We start from the raw sequence: 26,580 nt of genomic DNA, 5'->3' as shown, positions 1-26,580 counted from the left end.
TCTCTCTGATCCCTTTTTTAAAAATCATTTTCTATTTTTCTGGGTATGTTATAACTTTGCCACTTCTACTCGTACTCCCCACATCTGTTAACATTTCATTTATATTTTCAATTTTGCCTTTCCTGACTGCCTTCTACAGCTTTATCTTCCAGCTCTGAAACTCACTACTTGGCTCTTATCTTGTTTCCACTTAGCTCGTAATAGGGTTCTTTTTTTCAACTATCATAATACTTATACCTGTGTGCCCTCTTCATGACTATTCCTTCTTCAGCTTATCAGTAGCTCCACAGATGTAATCTTCAAACAATCCTTGACTACTGAATTAATTCTGGTTTATCCAGTATAGTATATAGTATTTTGTTGTTTCTCTTATATTTTTGTTGTACTCTTCTAAGTCTGACTATTTTGTAAGATTATTTCCCCCAAAAACATCAGTCTTTTTCACTAGGATTATAAAGAGTAGCTGAAACGCCAATATTTTGGCCATTTGATGTGAAGAACTGACTCATTGGAAAAGACCCTGATGAAAGATTAAAGGTGGGGGGAGAAGGGGACAACAGAGAATGAGATGGTTGGATGGCATCTTCGACTGGATTGACATGAGTTTGAGTAAACTCCAGGAGTTGGTGATGGACAGGGAAGCCTGCAATGCTGCAGTCCATGAGGCCATAAAGAGTCAGATGTGACTGAGCGACTGAACTGAAGAACTGAACTGATCAATTGTAGCAGTGCCAAGCCCCAGCCTGTGAAGTATTTAATGGGTTTGGAGGTGAAGCATACCGCCAGAAAATGTTCCCAAAATGCCATAGACCAGGTTTGACTAACTTCTTTTTCTCTCCTCACTAAGTGACTCTTCCTCAGGGAATTTGGTTACCCTGCCTGATGCACTGATCTATGTTGAAAGAGTTTTCTCTTTCACTATGGTTGCCAAGCTACAGTTTGGAAGTAGGGGAAGAGGAAGGAACATTCAGTTAACCAGCTGCTCTTCACTCATCTGTTACCTACTTGGTAAAGGCTGTGTTGACCTGATAATTCTCTTCAGAAGTGAGGTAGCAGGAAGTTATCTGCATAGGAAATATGGCAGAGAAAAGGGCACTAAAAATTCTCCCATCCTGTTTCCTGCTGACTCTGACTCCAGGCCTGTCTCTGCCCCTAGCTGCCATTGCTCTTCCTTTGGGACTTAATAGCCACTCTCCCCTGTCCTCTTCCTCATATATTTCTCAGAGCTTTATTTTAGTTCTTCAAATCAATACACATTTACTTCTGTGAGATTTCTAGGTTGAACTAGGGAAGAAGAGTCAACAGCTTGTGACATAATATTTTTACTAGTTACTGAAAGTCATTAAATACATACATAGGCATGCACACACACACACACACTCATTCAGAAATGGGACTTGTAGAGTTATTGTGAAATAGAAAAAGGTAACTAGAAACAATTTAAATGTCTAACTGTGGGTGTACAGTGAATCAATAATTAAATTACACTAATTTATTGGAATAGCATAATTTAGATATCCAAGTGTTACTATAAATAGTTATCAGGAAACATTATTAAAGTAGAAAATATCCAGGTACAGAACATTATGATAAGTAAGGAAAATAAAAGACAAATATATAATAATGAAGATTTTTTTGATATCTAATTTAGGTCTAACTTATATTAACTGTGTTGACCTTTTGGGGGAATGGGGTCTTTATAAAGTGGTATATATTTATTGTAACTTAAAATGTTAAATACATAGATGTATGACTTTTAAATTTTAAAAGTTAGTTTGCTAACACCATAAAAGGAAATTAGTTTCCTAAAATATAATATATGTTTTCACATATGTGCATAGAGAAATATTTAGATTTTATATTCTGGAAGAAGGTATTATACAGGATTGTATTCAAACTTTTATGCCAAGTAGCAAAAATCATAGAAAGGAAAAACAGAAACACAGTTTAAAAACGTCATTTAAATGATTATATTGCAACAACACCTGTTTTATTAGCATTTATTAAAGGCTAGTGCAGGCTAATTCATTGCTCTATTTTATTTATATGTTTAAACTCCATACTAAATAACTTATCCATATAATATAAAACTGTGTAGAGGAACAATTTACATGCTAACACAAATGAGCTAGTGAAAGGTGTCAAGTGATATTATTGAACAGAGCAAAGAGAAATTTCTTGAGATTATATAAACCAAGGCATCACTTGTCAGTTCATCTATTTAGAAAAGGTAGACAGAAGGGAAGAAAAAAGCCAATATTCAAATTATCTGCGTGATTTGTTCTTTTTTGACTACAAATTGTCAATGTAAGAAGGATGGTGAGAAGAGAGTAAAATCAAACATCATTTTCATCAGCAGATCAAACTCTCATTTTTAATGGTGTGAGCTATAATAAGCTTTAACAATGGAGCCACACTTACCCTCTCTCGGTTTGTCAGTTTCCATTTTAAAGTATGGTTTTTAATGACCTATCTAGAGATTTATTTTTTAAAGAACATGAATATATTTAGGTGTTTCATCTATCAAAAACTTCCTTTGCTATTCTGTGATCAGACTGTATTGTGTAAGTGTGCTGGACCTTGACAGACAGTGTCAGTTCACGCTAAGGCTATGTCTACATGGATAGCAACACACTTCTGAAAAACGTTCCCACTCTAATCTGCAGTCAAATCAATTAGTGCTAGCTTGCTACACGCTGATTCAATCAGAACCTATAATTCATAGTTTTCATGGTAATTTCACCAGTAAAGTTGATGGAGAGCAAGAGTTACAAAAGATTTTTGCAAGTGTTTGCAAACACAAGTAGACACAATAAAATTACGTTAAAATTCAAATAATTCTAAAGTCAACTCATTTTCTCAAGGAGTGTGTATGGATAGGGATATAGAAAGAGATTTTTTTTTTTCCTGAATAGTTTTCTGCTTCTGCTTCCCAGGTCTTCATTCTTAAGAGACACATTACTTAGTAACTTGCATTAAATTACTTACTTTATTCTAGAACCTTGAGGTTGAATTTTGAGTTTTGAAGTATAAATTTAATATAGAGAAAAGCCAACTTGAGAAATGAGGAAATCTGGCCAATGAGTAAGAGAGTGAGGGCCAGAGAGAGAGAAAGATTTTGAGATTCCCAGAAAAATGTTTAAACAACCGGCCCAGCTTTGTTTAAAGGCAGAAAATTTCTGGACTTTTAAATCTTCAAGTCATCATTACCTATATGATCACCTAAACCTCTGTCTTTCAAAATGCAGAAATATCAGTTTTTTTTCAAAATTTGTTTTGTTTTCCTTAAAGGAATTACAAAGAAGGGTGCCTGTGTGCCTCTGAATTAGTCCTGATTACTGCTCACTCACATCAACGATTAAGGCAGAATTCGTGGTCTGAAGCTCTTGTTCCCTTAAAGGTGAAGTTCTGAGTTGGAAATATGCTTCTTTTCCATCACCCTCACCATCACAACAGTGATGAGTTGATAGTTACACCAGGTTCCAGAAATGTCTATGGGGCTGTCAGTAGGGCACAAAATCAGAATGCTGCCTTTGGTTTTCAGTTCTGGAGATCTGAATCTACATTTTGGGGAATTGTGCAGACAGAACTGCTGCTTTGGATTTCCACTTGGTTGAGGGTAGGGAAGTCCTGCAGAAGAATTTCTAAATCACCAGCTCCTCAGGTGTTAGTCACGCAGCACTTTGACACTCCGCACCTGCTGCCTGGACCAAAGCCTCCAGAACTACCATTTCTGCAGTGGGACTAGCCTGGAGCAGAAGGTCTTCCTCCAGCATGTGGAGAGCTAGAAGGTGCACTTCAGGGGTGCTGGACTATTGAACTGGCAACCTGCCACTGTACTCAAGATCTCTGATCCGCTTTATCTCCCTTATGAAGTCAAAGGACTTACTTGTGTGCAATTGCAATGTGAATGGATGCCCCCTGCAAGGCTGTCTAAATGCTATTCTCTTTTTGGGGAAGCAGTTCTTTCAATCCACTTACATGACCCCTTTTTCTCCAGGACATGTGCACACTGCCAACCAGCTCTAGTTAGTTTTGCCATCATCCACCAGAGAATATTGAGAACTGCCACTTTCCTCTAGTGCTTTTGGGCAAATCATTTATAATATCTGCCAACATACACCCTGTCACTGTAGCTGTGCCTGACCTCAGCTGTGCCTTCCTCTCTTTTTCATTTTCCTCATCTGCCAAGCAGGAGTCGTAATAGTTCCTATCTTATAGGTGAGAAATAATGAATTAATATATGTGAAGAATTTAAAACAATATATGATACGTAAGAAATACTCAATTTGTTGTTTCTGTCATTGTTCTCAGTTGCTAAGTCCTCTCTGATTCTTTGTGACCCTATAGACTGCAGCATGCTTGACTCCTCTGTCCTCCACTATCTCCTGGAGTTTGCTCAAATTCATGTCCATTGAGCCGGTGATATTATCTATCTTATCCTCTGCTACTCCCTTCCCCTTTTGCCTTCAATGTTTCCCAGCATCAGAGTCTTTTCCAAAGAGTCAGCTCTTTGTATCAGGTGGTGAAAATATTTGAGCTTCAGCTCCAGCATCAATCCTTTCAGTGAGTATTCAGGGTTGATTTTATTTAGAACTGACTGGTTTTATCTCCTTGTAGTCCCTTGGAAAAGACTCTAAAGAGTCTTTTTAACAGAATTACATTTGGAAAGCATCAATTCTTTGGTGCTCAGCTGCCTTTATGGTCCAACACTCACATTCATACATAACTAACTGGAAAAACCATAGCTTTGACTATATGGACTTTTGTCAGCAAAATTATGTCTGCTTTTTAATACATTGTCTAAGTTGTCATAACTTTCCTTCCAAGAAGAAAGTGTCTTAATTTCATGACTGTAGTTACCATCCTCAGTGATTTTGGAGCCCAAGAAAATAAAATCTGTCACTGTCTCCACTTTTCCCCTTCTATTTGCCATGAAGTGATGGGAGTGGATGTTGTCATCTTAGTTATTTAATGTTGAGTATTAAGCCTGCTTTTTCCCTCTCCTTTTTCACCCTCATCAAGAGGCTCTTTAGTTCCTTTTCACTTTATGCAATTAGAGTTATTATTTATTATTAGTATTTTATTGGTGTTACATTTTTTAATCACTATTGTTAATTCTGAATCACTGAATTCCAAGAGTATCTTAACCCAATGTTTTTAGAATCCAGAGTCTGAGAAAAGATCCTACATGATAGTGCTTTATTTGGAAAGAAAAGGTCCAGAAGCAACAAAATAAGAATAAAGAAAAAAAGAAAATAAGAGGAGGAAGAAAAGATAGCAATAAAAGAGTTATATACGAAAGAGCCGCAGAAAGCGTCACCAAAAACATAGTTGTTTTCTTGTGACCATTCTTTCTGGTCACAAGACGTATGAACTGCTTCTCTGAACATTACATTAGGAAAAGAAGAGACAACTGCCTTGGTCAATGTTTCTTATATGTTGTGTCAACCCTTCTGGGTTGCACCATCTGTTCCCACCCCACTTTGGACAACTGATAGGGAAACCACCCCACAGCAGTAGCAAGAGCAGGACACAGGAGACTTAGTATGCAGGAGTAGTCTTCCCCTTCTGGCTTTCAGCTTGTGTCTGGGAACAGCCTGGTGAGCCTGTATTCATGAGTGGGTGATAAGTGGGTTCAAGGCATTTGAGTTTCAGCATGGAGGGAAGCCCTGGGGGGCACAAGGCAAGACGTCTAGAAGATGGTGATAAGGCTCTGGCATGTTGCTTCCTAGTCTAAGTGACATGAGGGAATGGGAGCAGCTACCACATTAGTCCTGAGCTGTTAAGCAAGTGGCATTCCATCCCCTCTGTCCTACAGTGTTGACAAAGGAGTCCCCAAAGCCTCCCTTCAGAAAAGAACAAAACCATTCCAGTGTGGCTACCAGAATGTGGTTCATACCAGACGATCTTCCTGAAGGAACCTAAAAGGAGCACACAGAAAAAAATGGCCGAGGAAATCTGGAACGTCAGCTAATTGGATCCAGTAAAATCAGATAAGAGCAACACACATCACATCTGAACACTGATCATGATTTTAATTCCCAGTTTTTTGTACCTTTCAATCAAAGAAGAAGAGAGGTATTTTCTCTCCCAGAGCTCTCAACTATCGCCCAAAATAACTTCAGGAAAACCACTTGTGTCAAATACCTACCTGTGGACTAACAGTTTGAGTCAAAGGACTGGGGGCTTTCTGGCCATCCAGATTAATATCTGTGCTCAAATTCCATCAATGGGTGCAGAATGGTGATTGGCAAACTCAAGTCAGTGTGTTTGCAGAAGGGCAGTGCTCAGAAAAAAACATAGAGTATAGGAGTAGCTTGATCTCTAAATGTGTGAGTTCTTTCTGCTTTCCTTTTTTGCTCTCTATCTGTGGCCTTCACAGCACATGCTCCAGTTCTTTTAAAGAAATCTACCGACTGTACTTTGTCTTGGTGAAAAGCCATAGCAATTGCTATGAAAATAGATGCTTGTGTAATTATTCCACTGTCCTTTAACTCCTTGTGAATTTATCACTTATCACTGATCACTGTCTCACCTCCTGCTCTTCACTCTTGGTATATTTTTTTGTTTGTTTGTTTCCTATGAAAAATCCATTCACTTGAAAGATCTGCCTGTCCCTTTTATAAGATTGTATGTCTCTGAGCTCTGTGGGGTCTTCCCACTAGACAGTTTCCATTTGCATTATATCTTCCAGAAATCCCTGAATATTCAGGTTTCCCTTTGTCACTGTTTTTGACTTTCCAGAAATATATGCTTTTCTTCTCATTTTTAATATTGATACTGTCATCTTAATGGGATTTAAGAAAGGAAAGGGGCTAAATAATTGTGCTTCATAGGCATCATAATGCAAAAAAAATCTAATTCATCATTGAAGTGCAGCAGAAAAGTTCTTTAAAGTAAGTGCCCAATAATAAATAAATATGTTGTTAAGAAACTTTCATAACCCAAGTGAAGTTGCACTTTTAATTTCTGATTTTCCTGCCTGTTATATTTAACATTGATTCACAACTAAGAAAAGTAATAAAATATTTTGGGTTTTAATTTCTCCTTCATGCACAGAGGGTCTTTCTTACCAATAGAATCATAGTCAATGAGTGCAAATACGTATCACTTTATCACTAATGATTATCATTATGTTTTCAAAGCACAATTCAACAACTGTCTCTTTCTTCATTCACAGCTATACAAAAGTATAATTATAAAAAGGCCAGGTTCAAGGATCTGAGATAAAAAAAATACAGATTTAATATGGATGATACTTTAAAAAATATTTTGTAGATCCTCTACAGGAGGAAAAGTCATTTTTGCTTTTTGTTTTTATTTTGGATCTGCCCTGCAGTAGACCATGCTGTTTAAAATCTTTTAAATGATAACTTCTGAAAAATCTTTTGGAATGTATTTAGATGATATAACTGTAACAAAATGGATGTAAACACAAAAAATAAGTTTGTATTTAGTTGAAAAACAAAAACTTGCATCTTTGTTGAAGAACTGCATTGATTTTTATTTAATATTTCAGCAAAAGAATTGATTTGGAGAAGTTGACTTTGTATTTGTTGCATTTAATATGTTCTAAGAACTATTTATGATAAAATTAGAGCAGAATAAAGTAGCCTGCATGAAGTGGATTGCATTTTCTGTAGAAACAATTTTGTAATTTCAGGTTGAATTCCAGACCAAGAACTCAAAATTAAATAAACTTTAACTTTAAGAGAATAATTAATGGCAACTTGTTATTAATCCAAATATTAATATTATATTATAATATTAATATTATAATAAAAAGGTCATGATACATGCATAATACTTGTAATTGCATTGAAGGGTCTCAAAAACATTTGATAAGTAAATAAAGCCAGACACAAAGAGCAATATACTATAGGGTTTCACTTATATGAGATTCTAAAAATAAAATTGCTATAAAATGGAATTTGGGGAAGATGGAAATGTTCATGATTCTAGAGATTGTTCCTTGTTTTATACATTTAACAAAGTTCATTAAATTGTACATTTAAAATTGGCAAATTTAAGTGTTTAAGCTGCATCTCAATCAAAATAAAAAAACAATAAAAATCCCCATGGATCTCTTACAGTCACTCTTACAATAAAGATCAAACCTACTAGTATATCCTGAATATATCTGCACTGTTCATTTTGTGTCATCTTGAGACTTACTTACAGTTCCTTTTTGGTTTTTGTCCTATTATACTATCTGTCTTTCTAAATCATCACATTCCTGTCACCCTGCTATCCCTCCCCCACATAGGTAACCATATGCTGTTAGCTATGATTGCCAAACTCTTCCCTAATTTTTATCTACCAGGTCCATCAATTAGTACTCTTTCTTCAAGATAAGAACAAAAATCACTTCCACAGGGATCTTCTCTGGCCACCTATATTACAACAAATTAGTTCCTTTTATAAAATACCCTCAAAATCCCCTCTTTTGCCCTAGAATGTTTTTCATAAGTGTAAGTTGTAAACATTTTGTTTTTCTTCTGACAGTATTGTACACTGTCCTGCATCTTGACATTTACAATGTAAGACAAGAGGGTTGGGTAATGCAAGGCAAGCTAATCAAAAGAGATACATTCCTGTAGCACAAAACTTCAGGAGAGATATGCCAATTGGAGGCTAATCTTGGCTCTGTGAAAAGTTCATCCTGAGGCTAAACTGCAGAGAAATCCTCTTCTTTTTTCCTCTTACCATCTACCCTGGGGCCTATCTATTGGTGGAAATGATAAATAAGTGATAATTCATATAAGAGGTCGAAGAAGGTGAAAGAGAGAGTGAAAAAGCTGTCTTAAAACTCAATATTCAAAAAACAAAGATAATGGTATCTGGTCCCATCACTTCATGGCAAATAGATGGGGAAGCAATGTAAAAAGTGACTTTATTTTCTTAGGCTCCAAAATCACTGTGGATGGTGACTGTAGCCATGAAATTAAAAGACACTTGCTCCTTGGAGGGAAATCTATGACAAACCTAGACAACATATTACAGAGCAGAGACATTACTTTGCCTACAAGGTCCATTTAGTCAGAGCTGTGGTTTTTCCAGTGGTCATGTACAAATGCGAGAACTGGACAATAAAAAAGGCTGAGCAACAAGAATTGATGCCTTTGAATTGTGGTGCTGGGGAAGGTCCTTGAGAGTCCCTTGGACTGCAAGGAGATCAAACCAGTCAGTCCTAAAGGAAATCAATCCTGAATATTCACTGGAAGGACTGATGATGAAACTGAAACTCCAATACTTTGGCCACCTCATTAGAACTAACTCATTAGAAAAGACCCTGATGCTGGGAATGATTTAAGGCAGGAGGAGGGGGGATGACAGAGGATAAGATGGTTGGATGGCATCGCAGACTCAATGGACATGAGTTTGAGTAAACTCTGAGGGATGGTGAAGGCAGGGAAACCTGGTATGCTACAGTCCATGGGGTTACAAAGAGTCAGGCGTGATTGAGCAACTGAACAACATATAAGAGTCTGAGCGTGAAATAAAAAGTGGGAGTTAAGAAATAAGTGATAAGGAGCAAAGGAATATAGAGAGATCTCTCAGAGAAGAATTTATTTTTTCTGGCAGCAACATGTGCTGGTTATATGGGAGCATTCCCAGAATCAAGAATTGAGGCTTACCCACTACAGGAGCTGAGGCATTGTGATATAGGGGAGTAGAGTCATGTATTTGAATTTCCATCCACTTCTGTATAAAATGGATATAAGACTCATATCCAAGGAAGCAATTTTTTGGACAGCACATAGGATTTTCTGCTTCTGTTTGTCAAACAAAGTTGATGTCATGAAATGTGTTTTCTCCCTTTATAAATTATGGGCAGAATGTAGGTGTTATTTATCTCCCTGAAGATAGGGACTCAATCTTTCTTGTTTGCTTCGATGTCCTCCACACCTAACACCTTGTCCTGCAATACCCAATGAACATCATTAAACTAACAAAATTATATTCTGAAGGAATAAATCATTTTTAACACTTCTCAAACTTTGCTTGACTACTCCATATCTGGATTAGACTATGAATGCTCAAACTTGTCTCACTATTGGGTATTTGAGAAAAGATAAGGAGAATCAAAGCAAGCTTGGGTTTAGTCCACTATCATTCAGTTTTGGTTGTGATTGGTCTATACAAAACCAGGAGGCATATTACTCAAATCAAACAAATATATACCTTGGAACAATCAGGTACTTTATGAAGTAGAGCCTGAAAAGAGTAAGATGAATGATTTATGTTTTTAATTACACAACCTGTATTGATCTTCATGGGTAATTTAGATAGCTTTTTCTCAACTAAAGTGTAAAAATTATATTTTTGCTGATATTCATAGAGTTAGAATTTAAAAGTTGGAAAAAATTTTAAAGCTGGGATTGAAGAGATCATAATTTTAAAGGGCATCATTGGAAAAAATCTCTGTGCAGATAAAAGATGGTAAAAAAAAAATAATCAATTTCATAAGATTCTATTACACTTACTGTCTCCAAAACACCAGTAAACTGATAAGGTACTTATTTAAATAGGCAAAACAAACAAACAAACAAACATATAAATGAACAGTATCAAAGGCAGAGAGAATAGGGTCAAAATTCTAGCAGAAAGACAAGTGGTGCTTACAGTATCAGAATGGAGAAAACTGGGATGGGGTCGGGGGTAGAAAGGAGGTTCAGGAGTGTGGGGACATACATATACCTATGGGTGATACAAATTGAAATATGGCAGAAAACAATACAATATTGTAAAGCAATTATCTTACAATGAAAAATGAATATATATATATATAATATAACAAATTCTGTAGTGGGATTATAAGGTGAAAATATGTTTAGTTTTGTAAAAAACTGTCAAACTGTCTTCCAAAATGCCTGTACCATTTTGCACTCCTACCAGCAATGAATGAAATTTTTGTTGCTCCACATGGTAACCAGCATATTTTGGTGTTGTCAGTGTCCTGGATTTTGGTCAGTCTACTAGCCTTGTAGTTGTAACTCACTGTTTTTTCTTTAATTTACATTTTCTGAGACATACAAATAGAAAGGCAAAGGAGAAAAGGAAATATATACCCTTTTGAATGCAGAGTTTCAAAGAAACCAAGGGGAAATAAGATAGCATTCCTCAGTGATCAATGCAAAGAAATAGAGGAAAACAATAGAATGGGAAAGCCTAGCGATCTCTTCAAGAAAATTAGAGAACATTTCATGCAAAGATGGGCTCAATAAAGGACAGAAATGGTATGGACCTAACAGAAGCAGAAGATACTAAGAAGATGTGGCAAGAATACACAGAAGAACTGTTCAAAAAAGATCACAACCCAGATAATCACAATGGTGTGTTCACTCACCTAGAGCCAGAAACCCTGGAATGCAAAGCCCAGGGGCCTTAGGAAGTATCATTGTGAACAAAGCTAGTGGAGGTGATGGAATTTCAGTTGAGCTATTTCAAATTCTAAAAGATGATGCTGTGAAAGTGCTGCACTCAATACGCCAGCAAATTTGGAAAACTCAGCAGTGACCCCAGGACTGGAAAAGGTCAGTTGTCATTCCAATCTCAAAGAAAGGCAATGCCAAACAATGCTCAAGTTACTGCACAATTGCACTCATCTCACATGCTAGCAAAGTAATGCTAAAAGTTCTCCAAGCCAGGCTTCAATAGCACATGAGCTGAGAACTTCTGGATATTCAAGCTGGCATTAGAAAAGGCAGAGGAAGCAGAGATCAAGTTGTAAACATCTGTTGGATCATCGAAAGAGCAAGAGAGGGCCAAAGAAACATCTACTTCTGCTTTATTGACTATGTCAAAGTCTTTGACAGTGTGGATCAAAATATGGAAAATTCTTCAAGAGATGGGAATACCAGACCACTTGACCTGCCTCTTTAAAAATCTGCATAACAGGTCAGGAAGCAACAGTTAGAACTGGATATGGAACAACAGACTGGTTCCAAATTGGGAAAGCAGTAAGTCAAGGCTATATATTGTCACCCTGCTTATTTAACTTATATGCATCATGAGAAATGCTGGGCTGGACGAAGCACAAGCTGGAATCAAGATTGCCAGGAGAAATATCAGTAAGCTCAGATATGTAGATGATACCAGCCTTACGGCAGAAAGCGAAAAAGAGCTAATGAGCCTCTTGATGAAAGTGAAAGAAAAGAGTGAAAATGTTGGCTTAAAACTCAACATTCAGAAAACTAAGATCATGGCATCTTGTCCCATCACTTCATGGCAAATAGATGGGGAAGCAATGGAAACAGTGACAGACTTTATTTTTTAGGGCTCCAAAATCACTTCTGATGTTGACTGCAGCCATGTAATTAAAAGACGTTTGCTCCTTGGAAGAAAAGTTATGACCAAGACAGCATATTTAAAAGCAGAGACATTACATTCCCAATAAAGGTCCATCTAGTTAAAGCTATGATTTTTCCAGGAGTCATGTATGGATGTAAGAGTTGGACTGTAAAGAAAACTGAGTACTGAAGAAGTGATGATTTTGAACTGTGGTGTTGAAGAAGACTCTTGAAAGTCCCTTGGACTGCAAGGAGATCCAACAAGTTCATCCTAAAGGAAATCAGTCCTGAGTATTCATTGGAAGAATTGATGCTGAAGCTGAAATCCCAATACTTTGCCCATCTGATGGGAAGAACTGAGTCATTTGAAAAGACCTCCATGCTAGGAAAGATTGAAGGTGGGAGTAGAAGGGGACACGACAGAGGATGAGATGGTTGGATGGCATCACTGACTCAATGGACATTAGTTTGAGTAAACTCCAGGAGTTGGTGATGGACAGGCAGACCTGGTGTGCTGCAGTCCATGGGATCATAAAGAGTCAGACACAACTGAGTGACTGAACTGAACTGAATGACATAGGATACTGAGCATCTTTTCACATGCTTCTTTGCTGTTTATCTTCTTTAGTGAGATGTCTGTTCAGGCCTTTTGCTTGCTTTTAAATCAGGCTGTACATTTTTCTTATGATTAAATTTTGAAAGTTCTCTATTTTTAAAAACAGTTCAGTTCAGTTCAGTCACTGAGTCGTGTCCGACTCTTTGCAACCCCATGAATCACAGCACTCGAGGCCTCCCTGTCCATTACCAACTCCCAGAGTTCACTCAAACTCATGTCCATCAAGTCGGTGATGCCATCCAGGCATCTCATCCTCCGTCGTCCCCTTAATCCTTTATCAAATGTTTCTTTCATAAATACTTGCTCAGAGTCCACAGCGTGTCTTTTCATTTACTTGACAATGTCTTTTGCAGAGCAGAAGATTCTAATTTAAATGAAGTTAAACTTATCAATCTTCCTTTCATGAACCATATCTTTGGTGTTGTGTCTAAAAGGTCATCACTGTGCACTTACTGGGCTTCTCTGGTGGCTCAGTGGTAAAGCATCTGCCTACCAATGCGGGAGACATGGTTCAATCCCTGTGCCAGGAAGATCCCCTGAAAAAGGAAATGGCAATCCACTCCAGTATTCTTGCCTAGGATATCCCATGGACAGAGGAGCCTGTCAGGCTACAGTTGATGGGATTGCAAAAGAGTTGGACATGACTTAGAAACTAAACAACAGCAACATGTACATATTAGCTGGGGCACTTAACTCACTTGAACTCAATGTGGCTGTATGATTTGATAATAAGAATAGGAGTGATATATATTGTTTAAAGACAGACGCTTTAAGATCCAGCATATTGCTTTTATTTGTAAAACCAAATAAATGCTAGCGTTGTGACCAACAGTTATTCTAGGCTATCAAATCACGTCCCAGAGTGAGAGCAACACAATATGGAGCAGAGGCTTCAGTCACCCTTCAAAGGACATGTTCAGTTAGTTCAGTTCATTCACTCACTCGTGTCTCTTTGTGACCCCATGGACTGCAGCAACCAGGCCTCTCTGTCCATTGCCAACTCCCGGTGTTTATGCAAATTCAGTCCATTGAGTTGGTGATGTCATCCAACCATCTAGTCCTCTGTCATCCCCTTCTCCTCCTGTCTTCAATCTTTCCCAGCATCAGGGTCTTTTCAGATGAGTCTGTTCTTTGCATCAGGTGGCCAAAGTATTGGGGTTTCAGCTTCAGCATCAGTCCTTCCAATGAATACTCAGGACTGATTTCCTTTAGGATGGACTCATTGGATCTCCTTGCAGTCCAAGGGACTCTCAAGAGTCTTCTCCAACACCACAGTTCAAAAGGATCAATTCTTTGGTGCTCAGCTTTCTTTACAGTCCAATTCTCACATCCATACATGACTATTGGAAAAACAACAGCCTTGACTAGACGGACCTTGGTTGGCAAAGTAATGTCTCAGCTTTTTAATATGCTGTCTAGCTTGGTCATAACTTTTCTTCCAAGGAGTAAGTATCTTTTAATTTCATGGCTGCAGTCACCATCAGAAGTGATTTTGGAGTCCCCCAAAATAAAGTCTGTCACTGTTTCTACTGTTTCCCCATCTATTTGCCATGAAGTGATGGGACCAGATGCCATGATCTTAGTTTTCTGAATGTTGAGTTTTAAGCCAACTTTTTCAGTCTCCTCTTTCACTTTCATCAAGAGGCTCTTTAGTTCTTCTTTGCTTTCTGTGATTTTTACAAGAGTATTATTAATCTGCCATAAATAAGAAAATACCAAATAATACTGATACACGGTTCTTCCTCCCTCTATTAAGTTACACCCATGGTGTCATTTTAAGCTAAAATTCTTTCCAGTCATAGAAATGTTCCCCAAGGAATGTCTTTACAGAAAATCTATATTTTATATTTATCTAATATATTCAGTAACTGAGATTTTTGTCATTTACAGTTATATACTTTAATGGCTGTGTTTAAACATATTTTTTAATCAAGCAGAGTGAAAGACTCTTGCATTCTTTACCAATTTATTTGCTGGCCTCACATACTAAAAAATTGGAAATGTAACTTTCATGCATTTCAGAAATATTTTTATTTGAATCTAGTTTTTAAATGTGTGTGATATATGATTATTGCTTAACAAGATTGAGTAAGAGAGCAAGATGAGTAGAGTTGAGTATGAGTTGAAACTAGTGCTTCAGTCTATAAAATAGAAACATCTATCAGATATCTGAGGGCATCCATAGAGAATATCCTTTTAATTTACAAGGGTTCAGAGGATATCAGTTCTTAACTGAATGACATCAAACAGAATCATGAAATATATTCTCAAGCAGCATTGCTGTACTGTCTAGTTTTTTAATCATGGCATAATGTTAATGTCTGGAGAAGGCGATGGCACCCCACTCCAGTACTCTTGCCTGGAAAATCCCATGGATGGAGGAGCCTGGAAGGCTGCAGTCCATGGGGTCGCTCAGAGTCGGACACGACTGAGCGACTTCACTTTCACTTTTCACTTTCATGCATTGGAGAAGGAAATGGCAACCCACTCCAGTGTTCTTACCTGGAGAATCCTAGAGATGGGGGAGCCTGGTGGGTTGCCGTCTATGGGGTTGTACAGAGTTGGACATGACTGAAGTGACTTAGCAGCAGTAGTAGCAATGTTAATGTCATTGTTAGGAAGTTAGAATAGGAAAAAAAGGAATCCAAAATAGTGGTGGCTAAAAGACAAAGGAAGGGAAAAGCAGAAGAAAATGGAACAAAAGAAAATCTGCAGACCAAAGTGAGAACTTCTGGTAAAACAAACACACCCCCTTCTTGGCTAGCCCAATTTGCACAGGCCAGGCCTTGGGGAGGAGACAGAAAAAAAGAGGAAGCCAAGAAAGATTGAGGCTTCTCCTGCCTCAATCTGCCTGCCTTCGCACCTCGAGGGTGTACTTTCCTTTGTCGAATAAAACTCTGAGCTGTAACACTGGTCTACCATTTCAAATCTTTACTACAGAGAGACAGAACCGAGGAAATGACACACTCCCCCGACATTATTAATGTATCTGTAAAGACATGCAGAGGTCAAGGATTCAGGGAGAGAGAAAAATAGAGAAAGAAGGATGTGTATGTCTATATTTTCTGAGATTTGGAAAGATGATGTGACTGCATTTAATTAACTATATTAATAGTGTATTTATAGCCACATTCATAAGAACCTGGAATGAAAGGTCCATGAATCAAGGCAAATTGGAAGTGGTCAAACATGAGATGGCAAGAGTGAATGTTGACATTCTAGGAATCAGCGAACTAAAATGGACTGGAATGGGTGAATTTAACTCAGATGACCATTATATCTACTACTGTGGGCAGGAATCCCTTAAAAGAAATGGAGTAGCCATCATGGTCAACAAAAAAGTCTGAAATGCAGTACTTGGATGCAATCTCAAAAACAACAGAATGATCTCTGCTCGTTTCCAAAGCAAACCATTCAATATCACAGTAATCCAAGTCTATGCCCCAACCAGTAATGCTGAAGAAGCTGAAGTTGAATGGTTCTATGAAGACCTACAAGACCTTTTAAAACTAACACCCAAAAAAGATGTCCTTTTCATTATAGGGGACTGGAATGCAAAAGTAGGAAGTCAAGAAACACCTGGAGTAACAGGCAAATTTGGCCTTGGAAAATGGAATGAAGCAGGGCAAAGACTAACAGAGTTTTGCCAAGAAAATGCACTGGTCATAATAAACACCCTCTTCCAACAACACAAGAGAAGACTCTATACATGGACATCACCAGATGGTCAACACCGAAATCAGATTGATTATATTCTTTGCAGCCAAAGATGGAGACGCTCTATAGAGTCAGCAAAAACAAGACCTGGAGCTGACTGTGGCTCAGATCATGAACTCCTTATTCAGACTTAAATTGAAGAAAGTAGGGAAAACCAGTAGACCATTCAGGTATGACCTAAATCAAATCCCTTATGATTATACAGTGGAAGTGGGAAATAGATATAAGGGCCTAGATCTGATAGACAGAGTGCCTGATGAACTATGGAATGAGGTTCATGACACTGTACAGGAGACAGGGATCAAGACCATCCCCATGGAAAAGAAATGCAAAAAAGCAAAATGGCTGTCTGGGGAGGCCTTACAAATAGCTGTGAAAAGAAGAGAAGCGAAAAGCAAAGGAGAAAAGGAAAGATATAAACATCTGAATTCAGAGTTCCGAAGAATAGCAAGAAGAGATAAGAAAGCCTTCCTCAGCGATCAATGCAAAGAAATAGAGGAAAACAACAGAATGGGAAAGACTAGAGGTCTCTTCAAGAAAATTAGAGATACCAAGGGAACATTTCATGCAAAGATGGGCTCAATAAAGGACAGAAATGGTATGGACCTAACAGAAGGAGAAGATATTAAGAAGAGGTGGTAAGAATACACAGAAGAACTGTACAAAAAAGATCTTCACGACCCAGATAATCACGATGGTGTGATCACTGACCTAGAGCCAGACATCCTGGAATGTGAAGTCAAGTGGGCCTGAGAAAGCATCACTATGAACAAAGCTAGTGGAGGTGATGGAATTCCAGTTGAGCTATTCCAAATCCTGAAAGATGATGCTGTGAAAGTGCTGCACTCAATATGCCAGCACATTTGGAAAACTCAGCAGTGGCCACAGGACTGGAAAAGGTCAGTTTTCATTCCAATCCCAAAGAAAGGCAATGCCAAAGAATGCTCAAACTACCACACAATTGCACTCATCTCACATGCTAGTAAAGTAATGCTCAAAATTCTCCAAGCCAGGCTTCAGCAATACTTGAACCATGAACTTCCTGATGTTCAAGCTGGTTTTAGAAAAGGCAGAGGAGCCAGAGATCAAATTGCCAACATCCGCTGGATCATGGAAAAAGCAAGAGAGTTCCAGAAAAACATCTATTTCGCTTTATTGACTATGCCAAAGCCTTTGACTGTGTGGATCACAATAAACTGTGGAAAATTCTGAAAGAGATGGGCATACCAGACCACCTGATCTGCCTCTTGAGAAATTTGTATGCAGGTCAGGAAGCAACAGTTAGACCTGGACATGGAACAACAGACTGGTTCCAAACAGGAAAAGGAGTTCGTCAAGGCTGTATATTGTCACCCTGTTTATTTAACTTACATGCAGAGTACATCATAAGAAACGCTGGGCTGGAAGAAACAGAAGCTGGAATCAAGATTGCTGGGAGAAATATCAATAACCTCAGATATGCAGATGACACCACCCTTATGGCAGAAAGTGAAGAGGAACTCAAAAGCCTCTTGATGAAAGTGAAAGTGGAGAGTGAAAAAGTTGGCTTAAAGCTCAACATTCAGAAAACGAAGATCATGGCATCCGGTCCCATCACTTCATGAGAAATAGATGGGGAAACGGTGGAAACAGTTCAGACTTTATTTTTTTGGGCTCCAAAATCACTGCAGACGGTGATTACAGCCATGAAATGAAAAGATGCTTACTCCTTGGAAGGAAAGTTATGACCAACCTAGATAGCATATTCAAAAGCAGAGACATTACTTTGCCAACAAAGGTCCGTCTAGTCAAGGCTATGGTTTTTCCTGTGGTCATGTATGGATATGAGAGTTGGACTGTGAAGAAGGCTGAGCACCGAAGAATTGATGCTTTTGAACTGTGGTGTTGGAGAAGACTCTTGAGAGTCCCTTGGCCTGCAAGGAGATCCAACCAGTCCATTCTGAAGGAGATCAGCCCTGGGATTTCTTTGGAAGGAATGTTGCTAAAGCTGAAACTCCAGTACTTTGGCCACCTCATTAGAAGAGTTGACTCATTGGAAAAGACTCTGATGCTGGGATGGATTGGGGGCAGGAGGAGAAGGGGATGACAGAGGATGAGATGGCTGGATGGCATCACTGACTCGATGGACGTGAGTCTGGGTGAACTCCGGGAGATGGTGATGGACAGGGAGGCCTGGCGTGCTGTGTGTGGTAGCAAAGAGTCAGACTCGATTGAGCGACTGAACTGAACTGATAGCCACATGACCTGATTTTAAGATAATCCCTTGAATATGAGTAATTCAAGAGACTGGTTAATTTTTGAAACTGTAAAGTACATATAAATAAACTGAACTGACAATATTGAGAAAGCTATTTTGTAATGAGGTATATATTTGGCATCCAGTTATGTTTTCTAGTTCAGTTTTTGAACCAGATACTTCAGTATTACAACTAATATATATAATTGAGAATGAGTCTATTCATCAATGTTTTTAGAATTAGCATTTGGTGTAGGCATATAATATGTATCTGCTGCTGCTGCTGCTTCTAAGTCACGTCAGTCGTGTCCGACTCTGTGCGACCCCATATGGACGCCCAACAGGCTCCTCTGTCCCTGGGATTCTCCAGGCAAGAATACTGGAGTGGGTTGCTATTTGCTTCTCCAATGCATGTAAGTGTAAAGTGAAAGTGAAGTCGCTCAGTCCTGTCTGACTCTTAGTGACCACATGGATTATAGCCTACTAGGCTCCTCCATTCATGGGATTCTCCAGGCAAGAGCACTGGAGTGGGTTGCCATTGCCTTCTCCGAATATATATCTACATATGGCTATATATCCAGATCACTCTCTAATGTTCAAAAATGCATATAATTTACAAACTCTGGTACACAAACTCTATATGCTGCTGCTGCTGCTAAGTCGCTTCAGTTGTTTCAACTCTGAGCAACCCCATAGAGGGCAGCCCACTAGGCTCCTCTGTCCCTGGGATTCTCCAGGCAAGAACACTGGAGTAGGTTGCCATTTCCTTCTCCAATGCATTAAAGTGAAAAGTAAAACTGAAGTCGTTCAGTCATGCCTGACTCTTAGCGACCCCATGGACTGCAGCCCACCAGGCTCCTCCGTCCATGGGATTTCCAGGCAAGAGTACTGGAGTGGGGTGCCATCGCCTTCCCCAAACAATGTATAGACACACTTTAACCTCTCTTTACTCACAGATAAGTATCAATAATAAATGCTTTGGATTGCATTAAGATAATTTGTTTATTTCTCAACCTAAACAACACTTCTCTTTTACTTAAAAATCTTTATACTTATAAACATTAATTCTAAAATCTGTTCATAGATCTTTAAATATATCTATGTCAGAGTTCCCCTTGAGTACTATAAAAGGCTCTGATATAAATTTTGTATTCATGCCTTGAAAATTTTAACATGAGAAGTAACAAATAACTATCATTGTGATCAAATAGGTGATGTGGCCTAGAGTCAGCATCCTGAATATATAACTTTCAATTGTAAAAGGGATACACCTTCTTTTTGTCTTCTTGGATCAAAATTTGCAAGCTCTGTAATTTGCTTGCTGCTCACAGAAACAAAGCAAGCCAAACTCATACAGCAAGTGTATTCTGAAAGCTACAAATATTTGCTATTCAGAAAACCTCAATGAGGGTTTAGTTATTTAAAACTAAAGAAAGAAAATTACTATTAATAATTGGTTTCAGCTAATGAAATGTTTTTATGCAAATAGGTGAACCCTAAATATGACCTGGAAACAAAAGACTGCTTAACAGTTACTATTAAGCAATACATTAGTAGATCGATTAAACAGAACTTCTTTTTAATGACTGTGCTGTACCCTTGTTGCCATAGAAACCTGGAAAGAAAAAGCTCCAGAATGCTAATAGCATGAGAAACACAACAAAATGTTTGTAAACATACACCTTGAAATTTGTATGATCAGTTAAATAATAAAAGGGTGATACAAAGAATTTCCCAGCACAAGAGGAAGGACACAATTCAGAATTCAAGGTATTACATTACTTTTTTTTTCATTATGCAGATGAGCCAAGAGGCTACCAAACATGATTATGGGTCACACTCACATGCATTAGCTAATATAAGGAAATAGTCTGCTTTTGGGATTTGAAAGAAATTGCATCTGAAGTCATCTAACATTAAGGACTTGTGAAAAATTTATGTAGATTATTTTTCAAAGTGAAGATGAAAGCCAAGATAGGGTTAAAAACAAAAATATTAAAGTCATTCTGCCTGTAACATTTCATCCAAAGATACAATCTATAAAAGCCTTTTTTTTTTCCTTTTTTTTTTTTCTTTCTCTAATTCTCTTGTTTGAAACCTCTTTTACCCCTTTGTTTTGGTGCATGCATTAATAATGTTTGATTTGGCTTAAACAATTCCTAACAAACTGAAATGTCTGGAGCTCTATAGACAAATACTCTTATTAATGCAAGTACAATTACTGAATTGAACAAGAAAAATAATTTGGGCCACTTTAGGTTCCTGACTTCCAATGATAATTACTCCAATTTGGGTGATACTTTAAAGAGAAACAAAGCAGCTAAATAGCAATTCTATTCAGCAAAGAATTAATTTCTTCCCTATTCACTATTATGACAGAGTATTGGATTCTTTTAGAATCTAATAAATCAGAAATTCCACAACCATTTTGTACTGAATTTCATTCATAATTATTGCAATAAGAACTGGGACAAAGACAACATTCCAGTGTCAGGGAAAGAAAAGATAAAAGAGCTTGGCTTTGCCCAAGGACATAAGGTTTGTTTCTTGACAGACAGTGATTCTCCCAGTACAGGGGGCCTTGGCTACATCCTGATTAGAGAAGAATAAAAAACCTTCCTGCATCCTCTCCATTGTGTTCTCTCAACCTGAGCTAATTACAGCAGTATAGCTGAGTCCCTGCCAATTACATGAAGGCGGCTGATGTGTTTGCTGCTTCAGAGAATATTGGCAAGAGATGAATGTCCCAATGATATATTCCTTTTCTTATGGAAAATCATGATAGTTTTCCAGAGTTTTGTCTTGGACTATAGGAAGGCTCCTGTATGTACCAAGTGTTCTTGTCAAGGGGCCCATACTTCCTTCCTGCCCCCATATTTAGTCAGGTTCTGAACACTTGATTGGAAACTGGAGCTATTTTATAATCATCATATATTACCTGATCATCCCAGGCTTTATGAATTGGGAATTAACTCTCAAAGGTCTGAGGTAATCCTCCATCCATGGAATTTTCCCAGCAAAAATACTGGAGTGGTCTGCCATTTCCTTCTCCAGGGCATCTCCCTACTCAAGCCTCGAACCTGCATCTCTTGCAACTCCTGTATTGGGAGGCGGATTCTTTACCACTGGGACACCTGGGAAGCCCATTCTCTTTAAAATAGCCATTTACCAAATACCCAAAATAAGAGATCTTTCATATTTGCTTTAAGTCTTTCTTTTTGTACAATAAATAACTAAAGCATCACATTGTAATTAAATTATTTTTATCTTTTTGAGACTTAAACATTCCTTCCATCCCAAGAGGCAGCCATGATCTTGAATTTGTTATTAATTCAAAGTCAAAGTTTTATATGAAAGTACTCATAAATAGCATAGGGAATATTTTGTGACTAGATATTGATATAACACTGTCTTTTATTGTTTTAAAATATTTTCACATTTAATCATAGAAATCAAATGAAGTCATTCTAACAATACTTCTGAACTTGGCATACTATATTTTATTTATTCTTTAGCCTCTAAACAAATATTTAGATAGTTTTCAGTTTTTTCTTTATGTAAAAATTCTGCATAAAACAGCATTAGTAGATGTCACTTTGTGGTCTGTTCTACAGGTCAACTGGGGAAAACAAAAGTCAAAGTGTTGGAGTCCGGTAATTGAACCTTTCTAGATATTGTAAAATTCATTTTAAAATGTCTGTACCAACTTTTAACTGCATCATCACTGAATGAGAACTCAAATTCTACCCTTCTCCCTCCATAACACATGCATAATGTATACTCATTATTTTTATTATGTTCAGCTTTTAATTTTTGCAAATCTGCAGGTTATTTTAGTTTGCATTTTTGTGATTGCTGGTGAGGTCAATTATCTTTTCCTGTTTTTTTTTTTTTTTTGCCATTAAATCTTCTCTTTATTCATTTTCCCCCCACTTTGACCATGTTCCTATTTATTGGGTTTTCTGTATTTTTACATTTCTACTTGTAGGAGTTATTTAAGTCTTTTGGAAAATGTGTCAAATGTATTTTAAGACCCTTGGTTTTAACCCTTGTTTGTGGTATCTTTTATGACACTAAACTTTTAAAAATCATTTTTTTCTTTTGAGAAATCCATCCTATTAAAAAATAAATGTCATATTTTTCCATCTAAGATTTTAAAACTTTGTTATTTAAGGCTTCAATATTTCTGCAATTCATTCAGCTGCATGGCAAGAACTAGGGATCTAATTTTATTTTTATATCACATGGATAGGTAATTGTCTCAACACCTCTGGAACAGATCATTTCCTGTCAAAGTCCTTGGTTGCATTCCAAATACCAGGAGAGGCCATTCTTTTCCCCGGGAGGCTGCCCATATTCCTTTCCATCTCTCCATCTTCAAAGCCAGCAACAGTATCTTGAGTCTTTCTCATGATTCAAATCTTTCTTCCTTTCCTTGCTGCCTCTCTCTTCAGCTTTAAATGACCCACATGATTTGGTCAGGTTCACACAGAGAATTCCTCTATTGTAAGTCAAATGTGCTAAGTGATAGACAGAATCACATCTCATTATAATAACATGTTCTGAGGATTAGGTAGCATGTGTATTGTTGGGGGGCTGTGACATTTTTCCTACCACCAGTGCACTGAAGAAAAGTGAATTTTAGAAGTCCATGAAGAAGGTAATGTTTTTGACCCAAAATAATGATAATAAGTACTATTTTGAAGTGAATGTGGATGTAGTCCTTTTCTGGAGAAACAGCAAGAACTAGTGTCTTGATTTGCTTCTGTTCTCTGTACTGTACTATCATTTTATTTATAGAGAAACCTCACTTTATTTCATGATAAACTACTCTCATCTAAGTAGTAGAATATAGTGTTTTCTTAGTGGGAGATAAGTGTAATACTTGAGAATACTTGGATACTTCCTCCTGTGCAGTCAGGGCTTGGAATAAGAGGTAGAGAGACTTACTGGCAACTGTAAAGCTACAGGCTATATATTGTCTTTTATATACTAGAACCACAGTAGAGGTAAGAGTCTCTGAGCTTGTAGGACCCCCATAAATGATATTTGATGTGCTGATTGTTTACAATGAAAAGCATTCTCTTTTTAAAGCTTTGAATATGGAACTATGAAGATCAAGTAATGTGTAGACTGTTACTCCCAACAACACAATTGGGGTTTATAAATAAGAAAATGTATATAATAATGGGATCCAAGCATGTTTTGCAAGCTAAAGTAAAATTCTCTAATTTTGGCTGGAACAGCTTCAAAAGTTAATGAAAGTGTCAGTGAATATAAATAAATATTTATATTCTTTAAAATTTTTTTTATATATAAAGTTATGAAATTGATCATACCTTGATTTTATGGATGATACCTGATAGCACACAAAAATTAAAACAATATTAGTCATATATCAATTTTAGGCACTATCCATCATGATTTCTTTACATATATGTCATGCATTTTGTGTAAGGGCTAGGGCTTTCCTAGTGACTCAGACGGTGAAGAGTCTGCCTGCAATGTAGATTATTCCCTGGGTTGGGAAGATCTGCTGGATAAGGGATGGCAACCCACTCCAGTATTCTTGCCTGGAAAATCCCATGGATAGAGGAGCCTGGTGGGCTACAGTCCAGGGGGTCACAAAGAGTCAGACACTACTGAACGACTAACGCACACTATGACACCTCAAAGTTCTTGAGGCTCTTTTCCTTCTCCATTTAATTGTAGTGTGAACAGGAAATACCAAATTATTTTACAGCAATCTGAAAAAAATCTTAATTAGAACTAAAATTGTACAATGTTCCTAAAAAGAATAAGGTCAACATGCATAATATAGTAAATTTGTGGTAAATACACTAGGACTTATGTATTTGAGTAAGTCTTCCTTGACTAATTACCTAGGATACCTATACAGTTATCTTTATTAATGTTGCAATTAAACAACATATTTTGGTGAAGTTGAAAGTAAGCAAAATACTCTTCTAATAAATTCATTCAAATGGATAGTTGTTTAGTCTCAATTATATATTTGTAAAATTTTATTTACTTTTCTTTTGGGGTGGGCAGATGTTGTTCTCAAAGCATTTGAGTTAAACATTCTCACTAGTAGCAATTTCTTTTGAGAATTTATTACATTTATTACACATTTTTAATTTAAGCCTGATTTCTAAGGTTGTTGAAAAAGATATTCTTGGTCTCAATATATTGTATAAACATCTTTCTCTTGTCCAAAGCAACTTCCAGATGATTTATCTTCCAGCTCTGTATAAAATCCATTATTCTTTATAACTCATCCTCCTTGGTAAACCCAACTGCCACTTCCCTTCTGCCTTTACACACTCCAAAACTCACTTTGCACGATCATGCAGAAGTTAACATTTCTATTCATTTCACTCACTGTACTTGGAACATGGGTCTTTTTTCCAGGGTCCAAAACTAAGATGAAGAATATTAAAATATTTGTTAGTTCATAGGGAGTCCACTCATGTGCTGGACAGCACCTATGAACCACTTATATATCTTACAAGAAGTGTACTTGAGTTTTAAACAACAGACTTAGAAATAAATGCTTGTTCTACAGTATTTTAAAAAGTAAATTTCTTTACTGGGTCTCATTTACAGATGAAATACCAGTATCTTTTGAAAGAAACTTATATAAAGTTAAGAAACTTCCATTTTATCTAAAACTCATTACTTTAGCTCTAAGAGTCTGTACACACAGCAAGAAAGCCAATTAGCTCCACAAAGAAACCACTACCTGTCCTTATTAAAGAATAAATAGTTTTTGCCAAATAAAAATATAAGCTATAGTGTTTCTCCATTAAACATGAAAAGAAACCATGGAAGTAAAATGAAATATTGGAAAAGGCAAGTCCTCAGTGAAAATAACCTCACTCTATGAAAAAGGATTTAATTAAAGTTCCAGTTGTGTTTTATTCTAACAGGTGATTCTCTCATTTTCTTATTTACCAAGTTTTACCAGAAAATTTTCTGCTTTTGGATTCTTAATTTTCAACTTGATCTAAGTAAAGGATAATAGTTTCAGATTTTCAAAGAACATATTCATTATTATAAATTTTATTCAACCGCTCAAAATATACTGGAAAGGATTTATAATTCACCCAAAATAGTTTAAAGCCTTTCAGTAATAGATACTGAAATGAGACACTTTAATAACCCAGATATGATGCTATGAACATTTGCATATTCAAACAGAGAGAGTATTTCTTTAAAATGTGTCAATAGATATGTCCTCCTTCTCAAAAATTATATATGACCAGCTATAGGATAAAAAATCCTAAAAAAAAATAATAAAAAAAAATAATAAAATAAAAGAATAAAAAAAAAATAATAATAAAAAGAGAAATCCTTCTACCATAAAAATAGCTGTGATAGTTTTCCAATGTTTTCTACATGGCAGAAGTCCCAGTGAAATGCAACATTTTTCTGTTACACATCTGTTATTTTAGATATCAACAAGGAATACTCAGACTGTTCTGTACAGTTCGGTGTATAAAAGGGCTTTGGATCCTCTTTTTCAACTCTCCAGCACGACCAGTTTCTTAATACAGAAACCTACGAAGTAAAGTCTAGAAATTTCTCTCACACATCAGTTTTATGCTAACATTTAATATCCTCTAGGTAGCTTAAAATGAAGTAACTCTTTTGCTTAAACAATTCATCAAGCATTCTGATTCACTTTCCTCTCTTAAAACAACCAAATAACAGTA

At 37.0% G+C, this 26,580-nt stretch overlaps 1 long non-coding RNA gene across 1 annotated transcript in view; it reads left to right on the top strand.

Moving 5' to 3' along the window:
* Positions 1-4,095: 4,095 nt before the first annotated feature.
* LOC129633070 (uncharacterized) overlaps positions 4,096-26,580 on the top strand; it is a 138,589-nt gene continuing 116,104 nt past the window's right edge. Inside the window, exon 1 of the long non-coding RNA XR_008704856.1 lies at positions 4,096-4,221. This is a non-coding gene — a long non-coding RNA (uncharacterized LOC129633070). The remainder of the gene's footprint in view (positions 4,222-26,580) is intronic.

This window comes from Bubalus kerabau, chromosome 18 (assembly GCF_029407905.1).
Source record: "Bubalus kerabau isolate K-KA32 ecotype Philippines breed swamp buffalo chromosome 18, PCC_UOA_SB_1v2, whole genome shotgun sequence".
In the NCBI taxonomy this organism is placed as follows: Eukaryota; Metazoa; Chordata; class Mammalia; order Artiodactyla; family Bovidae; genus Bubalus; species Bubalus kerabau.
This window is presented reverse-complemented; position numbering and strand designations above follow the sequence as displayed.